We start from the raw sequence: 18794 nt of genomic DNA on the forward strand, positions 1-18794 counted from the left end.
GAATGAATGGAGCACTGGATATGAATGAATGGAGCGCTGGATATGAATGAATGGAGCACTGGATATGAATGAATGGAGCACTGGATATGAATGAATGGATCGTGGATATGATTGAATGGAGCCCTGGAGATTAATTAATGGAGCACTGGAAATGAATGAATGGAGCACTGGATATGAATGAATGGAGCCCTGGAGATGAATGAATGGATCACTGGATATGAATGAATGGAGCACTGGATATGAATGAATGGAGCGTGGATATGATTGAATGGAGCCCTGGAGATGAATGAATGGAGCACTGGAGATGAATGAATGGAGCACTGGAGATGAATGAATGGAGCCCTGGATATGAATGAATGGAGCACTGGAGATGAATGAATGGAGCACTGGAGATGAATGAATGGAGCCCTGGAGATGAACGAATGGAGCACTGGATATGAATGAATGGATCACTGTATATGACTGTTAAGCCGGTCAAGTGGCACAGCGAGTAGAGCGCTCCCTTTGACACCTGTGCAGGGCCTGCTAACGCAGGTTCGAATCCTGGCAGGGCCAAACTCAGCCTTTCATCCTTCCGAGGTCGATAAATGAGCACCACACACCGTGGGTAATAATACGCAGCTCTCAGATACCTGAGGGTTTGTAGCGCTATATAAGTGCCAAATTATTATTATTATTATTATTATTTATATGAATTAATGGAGCACTGGAGATGAATGAATGGAGCGCTGAAGATTAATGAATGGAGCACTGGATATGAATGAATGGAGCGCTGGATATGAATGAATGGAGCACTGGAAATGAATGAATGGAGCCCTGGAGATTAATGAATGGAGCACTGGATATGAATGAATGGAGCACTGGATATGAATGAATGGAGCCCTGGAGATTAATGAATGGAGCACTGGATATGAATGAATGAAGCGTTGGATATGAATAAATGGAGCACTGGAGATGAATGAATGGAGCACTGGAGATGAATGAATGGAGCGCTGGATATGAATGAATGGAGCACTGGAAATGAATGAATGGAGCGCTGTAAATGAATGAATGGAGCGCTGGATATGAATGAATGGAGCCCTGAAGATGAATGAATGGAGCCCTGGATATGAATGAATGGAGCACTGGATATGAATGAATGGAGCACTGGATATGAATGAATGGATCGTGGATATGATTGAATGGAGCCCTGGAGATTAATTAATGGAGCACTGGAAATGAATGAATGGAGCCCTGGATATGAATGAATGGAGCACTGGATATGAATGAATGGAGCACTGGATATGAATGAATGGATCGTGGATATGAATGAATGGAGCCCTGGAGATTAATGAATGGAGCACTGGAGATGAATGAATGGAGAGCTGGAGATGAATGAATGGAGCGCTGAATATGAATGAATGGAGCACTGGAGATGAATGAATGGAGCGCTGGATATGAATGAATCGAGAGCTGGAGATGAATGAATGGAGCGCTGGAGATGAATGAATGGAGCACTGGAGATGAATGAATGGAGCGCTGTAAATGAATGAATGGAGCGCTGGATATGAATGAATGGAGCCCTGAATATGAATGAATGGAGCCCTGGATATGAATGAATGGAGCACTGGATATGAATGAATGGAGCACTGGATATGAATGAATGGATCGTGGATATGATTGAATGGAGCCCTGGAGATTAATTAATGGAGCACTGGAAATGAATGAATGGAGCACTGGATATGAATGAATGGAGCACTGGATATGAATGAATGGAGCCATGGATATGAATGAATGGAGCACTGGAGATGAATGAATGGAGCGCTGGATATGAATGAATGGAGCCATGGATATGAATGAATGGAGCACTGGATATGAATGAATGGAGCCATGGATATGAATGAATGGAGCACTGGAGATGAATGAATGGAGCGCTGGATATGAATGAATGGAGCGCTGTAAATGAATGAATGGAGCGCTGGATATGAATGAATGGAGCCATGGATATGAATGAATGGAGCACTGGATATGAATGAATGGAGCCATGGATATGAATGAATGGAGCACTGGAGATGAATGAATGGAGCGCTGGATATGAATGAATGGAGCCATGGATATGAATGAATGGAGCACTGGAGATGAATGAAGGGAGCACTGGATATGAATTAATGGAGCACTGGATATGAATGAATGGAGCGTGGATATGATTGAATGGAGCCCTGGAGATGAATGAATGGAGCACTGGAGATGAATGAATGGAGCACTGGAGATGAATGAATGGAGCACTGGATATGAATGAATGGAGCACTGGAGATAAATTAATGGAGCACTGGAGATGAATGAATGGAGCACTGAAGATGAATGAATGGAGCCCTGGAGATGAACGAATGGAGCACTGGATATGAATGAATGGAGCGCTGGATATGAATGAATGGAGCACTGGAGATGAATGAATGGAGCGCTGTAAATGAATGAATGGAGCGCTGGATATGAATGAATGGAGCCATGGATATGAATGAATGGAGCACTGGAGATGAATGAATGGAGCGCTGGATATGAATGAATGGAGCCATGGATATGAATGAATGGAGCACTGGATATGAATGAATGGAGCCATGGATATGAATGAATGGAGCACTGGAGATGAATGAATGGAGCGCTGGATATGAATGAATGGAGCCATGGATATGAATGAATGCAGCGCTGGATATGAATGAATGGAGCCATGGATATGAATGAATGGAGCACTGGATATGAATGAATGGAGCCATGGATATGAATGAATGGAGCACTGGAGATGAATGATTGGAGCGCTGGATATGAATGAATGGAGCCATGGATATGAATGAATGGAGCACTGGAGATGAATGAAGGGAGCACTGGATATGAATTAATGGAGCACTGGATATGAATGAATGGAGCGTGGATATGATTGAATGGAGCCCTGGAGATGAATGAATGGAGCACTGGAGATGAATGAATGGAGCACTGGATATGAATGAATGGAGCACTGGAGATTAATTAATGGAGCACTGGAGATGAATGAATGGAGCACTGGAGATGAATGAATGGAGCCCTGGAGATGAACTAATGGAGCACTGGATATGAATGAATGGAGCGCTGGATATGAATGAATGGAGCACTGGAGATGAATGAATGGAGCGCTGTAAATGAATGAATGGAGCGCTGGATATGAATGAATGGAGCCCTGAAGATGAATGAATGGAGCCCTGGAAATGAATGAATGGAGCACTGGATATGAATGAATGGAGCACTGGATATGAATGAATGGATCGTGGATATGATTGAATGGAGCCCTGGAGATTAATTAATGGAGCACTGGAAATGAATGAATGGAGCACTGGATATGAATGAATGGAGCCCTGGAGATGAATGAATGCATCACTGGATATGAATGAATGGAGCACTGGATATGAATGAATGGAGCGTGGATATGATTGAATGGAGCCCTGGAGATGAATGAATGGAGCACTGGAGATGAATGAATGGAGCACTGGAGATGAATGAATGGAGCACTGGATATGAATGAATGGAGCACTGGAGATTAATTAATGGAGCACTGGAGACGAATGAATGGAGCACTGGAGATGAATGAATGGAGCCCTGGAGATGAACGACTGGAGCACTGGATATGAATGAATGGAGTGCTAGATATGAATGAATGGAGCACTGGAGATGAATGAATGGAGCACTGTAAATGAATGAATGGAGCGCTGGATATGAATGAATGGAGCCCTGAAGATGAATGAATGGAGCCCTGGATATGAATGAATGGAGCACTGGATATGAATGAATGGAGCACTGGATATGAATGAATGGATCGTGGATATGATTGAATGGAGCCCTGGAGATTAATTAATGGAGCACTGGAAATGAATGAATGGAGCACTGGATATGAATGAATGGAGCCCTGGAGATGAATGAATGGATCACTGGATATGAATGAATGGAGCACTGGATATGAATGAATGGAGCCCTGGATATGAATGAATGGAGCACTGGAGATGAATGAATGAAGCCCTGGAGATTAATGAATGGAGCCCTAGAGATTAATGAATGGAGCACTGGAGATTAATGAATGGAGCCCTGGAGATGAATGAATGGAGAGCTGGAGATGAATGAATGGAGCGCTGAATATGAATGAATGGAGCACTGGAGATGAATGAATGGAGCGCTGGATATGAATGAATGGAGAGCTGGAGATGAATGAATGGAGCGCTGGAGATGAATGAATGGAGCGCTGTAAATGAATGAATGGAGCGCTGGGTATAAATGAATGGAGCCCTGAAGATGAATGAATGGAGCCCTGGATATGAATGAATGGAGCACTGGATATGAATGAATGGAGCACTGGATATGAATGAATGGATCGTGGATATGAATGAATGGAGCCCTGGAGATTAATGAATGGAGCACTGGAGATGAATGAATGGAGAGCTGGAGATGAATGAATGGAGCGCTGAATATGAATGAATGGAGCACTGGAGATGAATGAATGGAGCGCTGGATATGAATGAATCGAGAGCTGGAGATGAATGAATGGAGCGCTGGAGATGAATGAATGGAGCACTGGAGATGAATGAATGGAGCGCTGTAAATGAATGAATGGAGCGCTGGATATGAATGAATGGAGCCCTGAATATGAATGAATGGAGCCCTGGATATGAATGAATGGAGCACTGGATATGAATGAATGGAGCACTGGATATGAATGAATGGATCGTGGATATGATTGAATGGAGCCCTGGAGATTAATTAATGGAGCACTGGAAATGAATGAATGGAGCACTGGATATGAATGAATGAAGCGTTGGATATGAATAAATGGAGCACTGGAGATGAATGAATGGAGCACTGGAGATGAATAAATGGAGCGCTGGATATTAATGAATGGAGCACTGGAGATGAATGAATGGAGCCATGGATATAAATAAATAAAGCGCTGAAGATGAATGAATGGAGCACTGGATATGAATGAATGGAGCACTGGATATGAATGAATGGAGCCCTGGATATGAATGAATGGAGAGCTGGAGATGAATGAATGGAGCGCTGGAGATGAATGAATGGAGCACTGGAGATGAATGAATGGAGCGCTGTAAATGAATGAATGGAGCGCTGGATATGAATGAATGGAGCCCTGAAGATGAATGAATGGAGCCCTGGATATGAATGAATGGAGCACTGGATATGAATGAATGGAGCACTGGATATGAATGAATGGATCGTGGATATGATTGAATGGAGCCCTGGAGATTAATTAATGGAGCACTGGAAATGAATGAATGGAGCACTGGATATGAATGAATCAAGCGTTGGATATGAATAAATGGAGCACTGGAGATGAATGAATGGAGCACTGGAGATGAATGAATGGAGCGCTGGATATTAATGAATTGAGCACTGGAGATGAATGAATGGAGCCATGGATATGAATAAATGGAGCGCTGAAGATGAATGAATGGAGCACTGGATATGAATGAATGGAGCACTGGATATGAATGAATGGAGCCCTGGATATGAATGAATGGAGCACTGGAGATGAATGAATGAAGCCCTGGAGATTAATGAATGGAGCCCTGGAGATGAATGAATGGAGCACTGGAGATTAATGAATGGAGCACTGGAGATGAATGAATGGAGAGCTGGAGATGAATGAATGGAGCGCTGAATATGAATGAATGGAGCACTGGAAATGAATGAATGGAGCGCTGGATATGAATGAATGGAGAGCTGGAGATGAATGAATGGAGCGCTGGAGATGAATGAATGGAGCACTGGAGATGAATGAATGGAGCGCTGTAAATGAATGAATGGAGCGCTGGATATGAATGAATGGAGCCCTGAAGATGAATGAATGGAGCCCTGGATATGAATGAATGGAGCACTGGAGATGAATGAATGGAGCGCTGGATATGAATGAATGAAGCCCTGGAGATTAATGAATGGAGCACTGGAGGTGAATGAATGGAGAGCTGGAGATGAATGAATGGAGCGCTGAATATGAATGAATGGAGCACTGGAGATAAATGAATGGAGCGCTGGATATGAATGAATGGAGAGCTGGAGATGAATGAATGGAGCGCTGGAGATGAAGGAATGGAGCACTGGAGATGAATGAATGGAGCGCTGTAAATGAATGAATGGAGCGCTGGATATGAATGAATGGAGCCCTGAAGATGAATGAATGGAGCCCTGGATATGAATGAATGGAGCACTGGATATGAATGAATGGAGCACTGGATATGAATGAATGGATCGTGGATATGATTGAATGGAGCCCTGGAGATTAATTAATGGAGCACTGGAAATGAATGAATGGAGCACTGGATATGAATGAATGGAGCCCTGGAGATGAATGAATGGATCACTGGATATGAATGAATGGAGCACTGGATATGAATGAATGGAGCACTGGATATGAATGAATAGAGCGCTGGATATGAATGAATGGAGCACTGGATATAAATTAATGGAGCGCTGGAGATGAATGAATGGAGCACTGGATATGAATGAATGGAGCGCTGGATATGAATGAATGGAGCACTGGATATGAATTAATGGAGCGCTGGAGATGAATGAATGGAGCACTGGATATGAATGAATGGAGCCCTGGAGATTAATGAATGGATCACTGGATATGAATGAATGGAGCGCTGGATATGAATGAATGGAGCACTGGATATGAATTAATGGAGCGCTGGAGATGAATGAATGGAGCACTGGATATGAATGAATGGAGCCCTGGAGATGAATGAATGGATCACTGGATATGAATGAATGGAGCACTGGATATGAATGAATGGAGCGCTGGATATGAATGAATGGAGCACTGGATATGAATGAATGGGGCACTGGATATGAAGGAATGGATCGTGGATATGATTGAATGGAGCCCTGGAGATTAATTAATGGAGCACTGGAAATGAATGAATGGAGCACTGGATATGAATGAATGGAGCCCTGGAGATGAATGAATGGATCACTGGATATGAATGAATGGAGCACTGGATATGAATGAATGAATGGAGCATGGATATGATTGAATGGAGCCCTGGAGATGAATGAAGGGAGCACTGGAGATGAAGGAATGGAGCACTGGAGATGAATGAATGGAGCCCTGGATATGAATGAATGGAGCACTGGAGATGAATGAATGGAGCACTGGAGATGAATGAATGGAGCACTGGAGATGAATGAATGGAGCCCTGGAGATGAACGAATGGAGCACTGGATATGAATGAATGGAGCACTGTATATGACTGCTAAGGCGGTCAAGTGGCACAGCGAGTAGAGCGCTCCCTTTGACACCTGTGCAGGGCCTGCTAACGCAGGTTCGAATCCCGGCAGGGCCAAACTAAGCCTTTCATCCTTCCGAGGTCGATAAATGAGCACCACACACCGTGGGTAATAATAAGCAGCGCTCAGATACCTGAGGGTTTGTAGCGCTATATAAGTGCAAAATTATTATTATTATTATTATTATTATTATTTATATGAATTAATGGAGCACTGGAGATGAATGAATGGAGCGCTGGATATGAATGAATGGAGCGCTGAAGATGAATGAATGGAGCACTGGAAATGAATGAATGGAGCACTGGAGATGAATGAATGGAGTGCTGGATATGAATGAATGAAGCCCTGGAGATTAATGAATGGTGCACTGGAGATGAATGAATGGAGAGCTGGAGATGAATGAATGGAGAGCTGGAGATGAATGAATGGAGCGCTGGATATGAATGAATGGAGCGCTGGATATGAATGAATGGAGCACTGGAAATGAATGAATGGAGCCCTGGAGATTAATGAATGGAGCACTGGATATGAATGAATGGAGCACTGGATATGAATGAATGGAGCCCTGGAGATTAATGAATGGAGCACTGGATATGAATGAATGAAGCGTTGGATATGAATAAATGGAGCACTGGAGATGAATGAATGGAGCACTGGAGATGAATAAATGGAGCGCTGGATATTAATGAATGGAGCACTGGAGATGAATGAATGGAGCCATGGATATGAATAAATGGAGCGCTGAAGATGAATGAATGGAGCACTGGATATGAATGAATTGAGCACTGGATATGAATGAATGGAGCCCTGGATATGAATAAATGGAGCACTGGAGATGAATGAATGAAGCCCTGGAGATTAATGAATGGAGCACTGGAGATTAATGAACGGAGCACTGGAGATGAATGAATGGAGCGCTGGATATGAATGAATGAAGCCCTGGAGATTAATGAATGGAGCACTGGAGATGAATGAATGGAGAGCTGGAGATGAATGAATGGAGAGCTGAATATGAATGAATGGAGCACTGGAGATGAATGAATGGAGCGCTGGATATGAATGAATGGAGAGCTGGAGATGAATGAATGGAGCGCTGAATATGAATGAATGGAGCGCTGGATATGAATGAATGGAGCCCTGGATATGAATTAATGGAGCACTGTATATGTATGAATGGAGCACTGGATATGAATGAATGGAGCCCTGGATATGAATGAATGGAGCACTGGAGATGAATGAATGGAGCGCTGGAGATGAATGAATGGAGCGCTGGATATGAATGAATGGAGCACTGGAGATCATTGAATGGAGCACTGGAGATGAATGAATGGAGCGCTGAATATGAATAAATGGAGCACTGGAGATGAATGAATGGAGCACTGGATATGAATGAATGGAGCACTGAATATGAATGAATGGAGCACTGGAGATGAATGAATGGAGCGCTGGAGATGAATGAATGGAGCCCTGGATATGAATGAATGCAGCGCTGGATATGAATGAATGGAGCACTGGATATGAATGAATGGAGCACTGAATATGAATGAATGGAGCACTGGAGATGAATGAATGCAGCGCTGGAGATGAATGAATGGAGCCCTGGATATGAATGAATGCAGCGCTGGATATGAATGAATGGAGCGCTGGATATGAATGAATGGAGCCCTGGAGATGAATGAATGGAGCACTGGATATGAATGAATGGAGCGTGGATATGATTGAATGGAGCGTTGGATATGTATGAATGAAGCCCTGGAGATTAATGAATGGAGAACTGGAGATGAATGAATGGAGAGCTGGAGATGAATGAATGGAGCGCTGAATATGAATGAATGGAGCACTGGAGATGAATGAATGGAGCGCTGGATATGAATGAATGGAGCGCTGGAGATGAATGAATGGAGCACTGGAGATGAATGAATGGAGCGCTGTAAATGAATGAATGGAGCGCTGGATATGAATGAATGGAGCCCTGAAGATGAATGAATGGAGCCCTGGATATGAATGAATGGAGCACTGGATATGAATGAATGGAGCACTGGATATGAATGAATGGATCGTGGATATGATTGAATGGAGCCCTGGAGATTAATTAATGGAGCACTGGAAATGAATGAATGGAGCACTGGATATGAATGAATGGAGCCCTGGAGATGAATGAATGGATCACTGGATATGAATGAATGGAGCACTGGATATGAATGAATGGAGCACTGGATATGAATGAATGGAGCGCTGGATATGAATGAATGGAGCACTGGATATGAATTAATGGAGCGCTGGAGATGAATGAATGGAGCACTGGATATGAATGAATGGAGCCCTGGAGATGAATGAATGGATCACTGGATATGAATGAATGGAGCGCTGGATATGAATGAATGGAGCACTGGATATGAATTAATGGAGCGCTGGAGATGAATGAATGGAGCACTGGATATGAATGAATGGAGCCCTGGAGATTAATTAATGGAGCACTGGAAATGAATGAATGGAGCACTGGATATGAATGAATGGAGCCCTGGAGATGAATGAATGGATCACTGGATATGAATGAATGGAGCACTGGATATGAATGAATGGAGCGCTGGATATGAATGAATGGAGCACTGGATATGAATGAATGGATCGTGAATATGATTGAATGGAGCCCTGGAGATTAATTAATGGAGCACTGGAAATGAATGAATGGAGCACTGGATATGAATGAATGGAGCCCTGGAGATGAATGAATGGATCACTGGATATGAATGAATGGAGCACTGGATATGAATGAATGGAGCGTGGATATGATTGAATGGAGCCCTGGAGATGAATGAATGGAGCACTGGAGATGAATGAATGGAGCACTGGAGATGAATGAATGGAGCCCTGGATATGAATGAATGGAGCACTGGAGATGAATGAATGGAGCACTGGAGATGAATGAATGGAGCCCTGGAGATGAACGAATGGAGCACTGGATATGAATGAATGGATCACTGTATATGACTGTTAAGCCGGTCAAGTGGCACAGCGAGTAGAGCGCTCCCTTTGACACCTGTGCAGGGCCTGCTAATGCAGGTTCGAATCCTGGCAGGGCCAAACTCAGCCTTTCATCCTTCCGAGGTCGATAAATGAGCACCACACACCGTGGGTAATAATACGCAGCGCTCAGATACCTGAGGGTTTGTAGCGCTATATAAGTGCCAAATTATTATTATTATTATTATTATTTATATGAATTAATGGAGCACTGGAGATGAATGAATGGAGCGCTGAAGATGAATGAATGGAGCACTGGAAATGAATGAATGGAGCACTGGAGATGAATGAATGGAGAGCTGGAGATGAATGAATGGAGCACTGGATATGAATGAATGGAGCGCTGGATATGAATGAATGGAGCACTGGAAATGAATGAATGGAGCCCTGGAGATTAATGAATGGAGCACTGGATATGAATGAATGGAGCACTGGATATGAATGAATGGAGCCCTGGAGATTAATGAATGGAGCACTGGATATGAATGAATGAAGCGTTGGATATGAATAAATGGAGCACTGGAGATGAATGAATGGAGCACTGGAGATGAATAAATGGAGCGCTGGATATTAATGAATGGAGCACTGGAGATGAATGAATGGAGCCATGGATATGAATGAATGGAGCCCTGGATATGAATGAATGGAGCACTGGAGATGAATGAATGGAGCGCTGGAGATGAATGAATGGAGCGCTGGATATGAATGAATGGAGCACTGGAGATCAATGAATGGAGCACTGGAGATGAATGAATGGAGCGCTGCATATGAATAAATGGAGCACTGGAGATGAATGAATGGAGCACTGGCTATGAATGAATGGAGCACTGAATATGAATGAATGGAGCACTGGAGATGAATGAATGGAGCGCTGGAGATGAATGAATGGAGCCCTGGATATGAATGAATGCAGCGCTGGATATGAATGAATGGAGCACTGGATATGAATGAATGGAGCACTGAATATGAATGAATGGAGCACTGGAGATGAATGAATGGAGCGCTGGAGATGAATGAATGGAGCCCTGGATATGAATGAATGCAGCGCTGGATATGAATGAATGGAGCGCTGGATATGAATGAATGGAGCACTGGAGATGAATGAATGGAGCGCTGGAGATGAATGAATGGAGCACTGGATATGAATGAATGGAGCGTGGATATGATTGAATGGAGCGCTGGATATGAATGAATGAAGCCCTGGAGATTAATGAATGGAGCACTGTAGATGAATGAATGGAGAGTTGGAGATTAATGAATGGAGCGCTGAATATGAATGAATGGAGCACTGGAGATGAATGAATGGAGCGCTGGATATGAATGAATGGAGAGCTGGAGATGAATGAATGGAGCGCTGGAGATGAATGAATGGAGCACTGGAGATGAATGAATGGAGCGCTGTAAATGAATGAATGGAGCGCTGGATATGAATGAATGGAGCCCTGAAGATGAATGAATGGAGCCCTGGATATGAATGAATGGAGCACTGGATATGAATGAATGGAGCACTGGATATGAATGAATGGATCGTGGATATGATTGAATGGAGCCCTGGAGATTAATTAATGGAGCACTGGAAATGAATGAATGGAGCACTGGAAATGAATGAATGGAGCCCTGGATATGAATGAATGGAGCACTGGATATGAATGAATGGAGCACTGGATTTGAATGAATGGAGCGCTGGATATGAATGAATGGAGCACTGGATATAAATTAATGGAGCGCTGGAGATGAATGAATGGAGCACTGGATATGAATGAATGGAGCACTGGATATGAATTAATGGAGCGCTGGAGATGAATGAATGGAGCACTGGATATGAATGAATGGAGCCCTGGAGATGAATGAATGGATCACTGGATATGAATGAATGGAGCGCTGGATATGAATGAATGGAGCACTGGATATGAATTAATGGAGCGCTGGAGATGAATGAATGGAGCACTGGATATGAATGAATGGAGCCCTGGAGATTAATTAATGGAGCACTCGAAATGAATGAATGGAGCACTGGATATGAATGAATGGAGCCCTGAAGATGAATGAATGGAGCGCTGGATATGAATGAATGGAGCACTGCATATGAATTAATGGAGCACTGGAGATGAATGAATGGAGCACTGGATATGAATGAATGGAGCCCTGGAGATTAATTAATGGAGCACTGGAAATGAATGAATGGAGCACTGGATATGAATGAATGGAGCCCTGGAGATGAATGAATGGATCACTGGATATGAATGAATGGAGCACTGGATATGAATGAATGGAGCGCTGGATATGAATGAATGGAGCACTGGATATGAATGAATGGAGCACTGGATATGAATGAATGGATCGTGGATATGATTGAATGGAGCCCTGGAGATTAATTAATGGAGCACTGGAAATGAATGAATGGAGCACTGGATATGAATGAATGGAGCCCTGGAGATGAATGAATGGATCACTGGATATGAATGAATGGAGCACTGGATATGAATGAATGGAGCGTGGATATGATTGAATGGAGCCCTGGAGATGAATGAATGGAGCACTGGAGATGAATGAATGGAGCACTGGAGATGAATGAATGGAGCCCTGGATATGAATGAATGGAGCACTGGAGATGAATGAATGGAGCACTGGAGATGAATGAATGGAGCCCTGGAGATGAACGAATGGAGCACTGGATATGAATGAATGGATCACTGTATATGACTGTTAAGCCGGTCAAGTGGCACAGCGAGTAGAGCGCTCCCTTTGACACCTGTGCAGGGCCTGCTAACGCAGGTTCGAATCCTGGCAGGGCCAAACTCAGCCTTTCATCCTTCCGAGGTCGATAAATGAGCACCACACACCGTGGGTAATAATACGCAGCTCTCAGATACCTGAGGGTTTGTAGCGCTATATAAGTGCCAAATTATTATTATTATTATTATTATTTATATGAATTAATGGAGCACTGGAGATGAATGAATGGAGCGCTGAAGATTAATGAATGGAGCACTGGATATGAATGAATGGAGCGCTGGATATGAATGAATGGAGCACTGGAAATGAATGAATGGAGCCCTGGAGATTAATGAATGGAGCACTGGATATGAATGAATGGAGCACTGGATATGAATGAATGGAGCCCTGGAGATTAATGAATGGAGCACTGGATATGAATGAATGAAGCGTTGGATATGAATAAATGGAGCACTGGAGATGAATGAATGGAGCACTGGAGATGAATAAATGGAGCGCTGGATATTAATGAATGGAGCACTGGAGATGAATGAATGGAGCCATGGATATGAATGAATGGAGCCCTGGATATGAATGAATGGAGCACTGGAGATGAATGAATGGAGCGCTGGAGATGAATGAATGGAGCGCTGGATATGAATGAATGGAGCACTGGAGATCAATGAATGGAGCACTGGAGATGAATGAATGGAGCGCTGAATATGAATAAATGGAGCACTGGAGATGAATGAATGGAGCACTGGCTATGAATGAATGGAGCACTGAATATGAATGAATGGAGCACTGGAGATGAATGAATGGAGCGCTGGAGATGAATGAATGGAGCCCTGGATATGAATGAATGCAGCGCTGGATATGAATGAATGGAGCACTGGATATGAATGAATGGAGCACTGAATATGAATGAATGGAGCACTGGAGATGAATGAATGGAGCGCTGGAGATGAATGAATGGAGCCCTGGATATGAATGAATGCAGCGCTGGATATGAATGAATGGAGCGCTGGATATGAATGAATGGAGCACTGGAGATGAATGAATGGAGCGCTGGAGATGAATGAATGGAGCACTGGATATGAATGAATGGAGCGTGGATATGATTGAATGGAGCGCTGGATATGAATGAATGAAGCCCTGGAGATTAATGAATGGAGCACTGGAGATGAATGAATGGAGAGCTGGAGATTAATGAATGGAGCGCTGAATATGAATGAATGGAGCACTGGAGATGAATGAATGGAGCGCTGGATATGAATGAATGGAGAGCTGGAGATGAATGAATGGAGCGCTGGAGATGAATGAATGGAGCACTGGAGATGAATGAATGGAGCGCTGTAAATGAATGAATGGAGCGCTGGATATGAATGAATGGAGCCCTGAAGATGAATGAATGGAGCCCTGGATATGAATGAATGGAGCACTGGATATGAATGAATGGAGCACTGGATATGAATAAATGGATCGTGGATATGATTGAATGGAGCCCTGGAGATTAATTAATGGAGCACTGGAAATGAATGAATGGAGCACTGGAAATGAATGAATGGAGCCCTGGATATGAATGAATGGAGCCCTGGATATGAATGAATGGAGCACTGGATATGAATGAATGGAGCACTGGATATGAATGAATGGAGCGCTGGATATGAATGAATGGAGCACTGGATATAAATTAATGGAGCGCTGGAGATGAATGAATGGAGCACTGGATATGAATGAATGGAGCACTGGATATGAATTAATGGAGCTCTGGAGATGAATGAATGGAGCACTGGATATGAATGAATGGAGCCCTGGAGATGAATGAATGGATCACTGGATATGAATGAATGGAGCGCTGGATATGAATGAATGGAGCACTGGATATGAATTAATGGAGCGCTGGAGATGAATGAATGGAGCACTGGATATGAATGAATGGAGCCCTGGAGATTAATTAATGGAGCACTGGAAATGAATGAATGGAGCACTGGATATGAATGAATGGAGCCCTGGAGATGAATGAATGGATCACTGGATATGAATGAATGGAGCACTGGATATGAATGAATGGAGCGCTGGATATGAATGAATGGAGCACTGGATATGAATGAATGGAGCACTGGATATGAATGAATGGATCGTGGATATGATTGAATGGAGCCCTGGAGATTAATTAAAGGAGCACTGGAAATGAATGAATGGAGCACTGGATATGAATGAATGGAGCCCTGGAGATGAATGAATGGATCACTGGATATGAATGAATGGAGCACTGGATATGAATGAATGGAGCGTGGATATGATTGAATGGAGCCCTGGAGATAAATGAATGGAGCACTGGAGATGAATGAATGGAGCACTGGAGATGAATGAATGGAGCCCTGGATATGAATGAATGGAGCACTGGAGATGAATGAATGGAGCACTGGAGATGAATGAATGGATCACTGATATGAATGAATGGAGCGCTGGATATGAATGAATGGAGCACTGGAAATGAATGAATGGAGCCCTGGAGATTAATGAATGGAGCACTGGATATGAATGAATGGAGCACTGGATATGAATGAATGGAGCCCTGGAGATGAATGAATGAAGCACTGGATATGAATGAATGAAGCGTTGGATATGAATAAATGGAGCACTGGAGATGAATGAATGGAGCACTGGAGATGAATAAATGGAGCGCTGGATATTAATGAATGGAGCCCTGGATATGAATGAATGGAGCACTGGAGATGAATGAATGGAGCCATGGATATGAATAAATGGAGCGCTGAAGATGAAAGAATGGAGCACTGGATATGAATGAATGGAGCACTGGATATGAATGAATGGAGCCCTGGATATGAATGAATGGAGCACTGGAGATGAATGAATGAAGCCCTGCAGATTAATGAATGGAGCCCTGGAGATTAATGAACGGAGCACTGGAGATGAATGAATGGAGCGCTGGATATGAATGAATGAAGCCCTGGAGATTAATGAATGGAGCACTGGAGATGAATGAATGGAGAGCTGGAGATGAATGAATGGAGCGCTGAATATGAATGAATGGAGCACTGGAGATGAATGAATGGAGCGCTGGATATGAATGAATGGAGAGCTGGAGATGAATGAATGGAGCGCTGAATATGAATGAATGGAGCGCTGGATATGAATGAATGGAGCCCTGGATATGAATTAATGGAGCACTGGATATGAATGAATGGAGCACTGGATATGAATGAATGGAGCCCTGGATATGAATGAATGGAGCACTGGAGATGAATGAATGGAGCGCTGGAGATGAATGAATGGAGCGCTGGATATGAATGAATGGAGCACTGGAGATCAATGAATGGAGCACTGGAGATCAATGAATGGAGCGCTGAATATGCATAAATGGAGCACTGGAGATGAATGAATGGAGCACTGGATATGAATGAATGGAGCACTGAATATGAATGAATGGAGCGCTGGAGATGAATGAATGGAGCGCTGGAGATGAATGAATGGAGCCCTGGATATGAATGAATGCAGCGCTGGATATGAATGAATGGAGCACTGGATATGAATGAATGGATCACTGAATATGAATGAATGGAGCACTGGAGATGAATGAATGGAGCACTGGAGATGAATGAATGGAGCCCTGGATATGAATGAATGGAGCACTGGAGATGAATGAATGGAGCACTGGAGATGAATGAATGGATCACTGATATGAATGAATGGAGCGCTGGATATGAATGAATGGAGCACTGGAAATGAATGAATGGAGCCCTGGAGATTAATGAATGGAGCACTGGATATGAATGAATGGAGCAATGGATATGAATGAATGGAGCCCTGGAGATGAATGAATGAAGCACTGGATATGAATGAATGAATGAAGCGTTGGATATGAATAAATGGAGCACTGGAGATGAATGAATGGAGCACTGGAGATGAATAAATGGAGCGCTGGATATTAATGAATGGAGCCCTGGATATGAATGAATGGAGCACTGGAGATGAATGAATGGAGCCATGGATATGAATAAATGGAGCGCTGAAGATGAAAGAATGGAGCACTGGATATGAATGAATGGAGCACTGGATATGAATGAATGGAGCCCTGGATATGAATGAATGGAGCACTGGAGATGAATGAATGAAGCCCTGGAGATTAATGAATGGAGCCCTGGAGATTAATGAACGGAGCACTGGAGATGAATGAATGGAGCGCTGGATATGAATGAATGAAGCCCTGGAGATTAATGAATGGAGCACTGGAGATGAATGAATGGAGAGCTGGAGATGAATGAATGGAGCGCTGAATATGAATGAATGGAGCACTGGAGATGAATGAATGGAGCGCTGGATATGAATGAATGGCGAGCTGGAGATGAATGAATGGAGCGCTGAATATGAATGAATGGAGCGCTGGATATGAATGAATGGAGCCCTGGATATGAATTAATGGAGCACTGGATATGAATGAATGGAGCACTGGATATGAATGAATGGAGCCCTGGATATGAATGAATGGAGCACTGGAGATGAATGAATGGAGCGCTGGAGATGAATGAATGGAGCGCTGGATATGAATGAATGGAGCACTGGAGATCAATGAATGGAGCACTGGAGATCAATGAATGGAGCGCTGAATATGCATAAATGGAGCACTGGAGATGAATGAATGGAGCACTGGATATGAATGAATGGAGCACTGAATATGAATGAATGGAGCGCTGGAGATGAATGAATGGAGCGCTGGAGATGAATGAATGGAGCCCTGGATATGAATGAATGCAGCGCTGGATATGAATTAATGGAGCACTGGATATGAATGAATGGAGCACTGAATATGAATGAATGGAGCACTGGAGATGAATGAATGGAGCGCTGGAGATGAATGAATGGAGCCCTGGATATGAATGAATGCAGCGCTGGATATGAATGAATGGAGCGCTGGATATGAATGAATGGAGCCCTGGAGATGAATGAATGGAGCACTGGATATGAATGAATGGAGCGTGGATATGATAGAATGGAGCCCTGGAGATTAATTAATGGAGCACTGGAGAAGAATGAATGGAGCACTGGAGATGAATGAATGGAGCACTGGATATGAATGAATGGAGCACTGGAGATTAATTAATGGAGCACTGGAGATGAATGAATGGAGCACTGGAGATGAATGAATGGAGCACTGGATATGAATGAATGGAGCACTGGATATGAATGAATGGAGCGTGGATATGATTGAATGGAGCCCTGGAGATTAATTAATGGAGAACTGGAGATGAATGAATGGAGCACTGGATATGAATGAATGGAGCACTGTATATGAATGAATGGAGTGCTGGATATGAATGAATGGAGCCCTGGGGATTAATGAATGGAGCGCTGGAAATGAATGAATGGAGCCCTGGAGATTAATGAATGGAGCACTGGATATGAATGAATGGAGCACTGGATATGAATGAATGGAGCCCTGGAGATTAATGAATGGAGCGCTGGATATGAATGAATGAAGCGCTGGATATGAATAAATGGAGCACTGGAGATGAATGAATGGAGCACTGGAGATGAATGAATGGAGCGCTGGATATGAATGAATGGAGCACTGGAGATGAATGAATGGAGCCATGGATATGAATAAATGGAGCGCTGAAGATGAATGAATGGAGCACTGGAAATGAATGAATGGAGCCCTGGAGATTAATGAATGGAGCACTGGATATGAATGAATGGAGCACTGGATATGAATGAATGGAGCCCTGGAG

The sequence above is a fragment of the Ambystoma mexicanum genome, chromosome 3p (assembly GCF_040938575.1).
Source record: "Ambystoma mexicanum isolate Mex_15411 chromosome 3p, UKY_AmexF1_1, whole genome shotgun sequence".
Lineage (NCBI taxonomy): Eukaryota > Metazoa > Chordata > Amphibia > Caudata > Ambystomatidae > Ambystoma > Ambystoma mexicanum.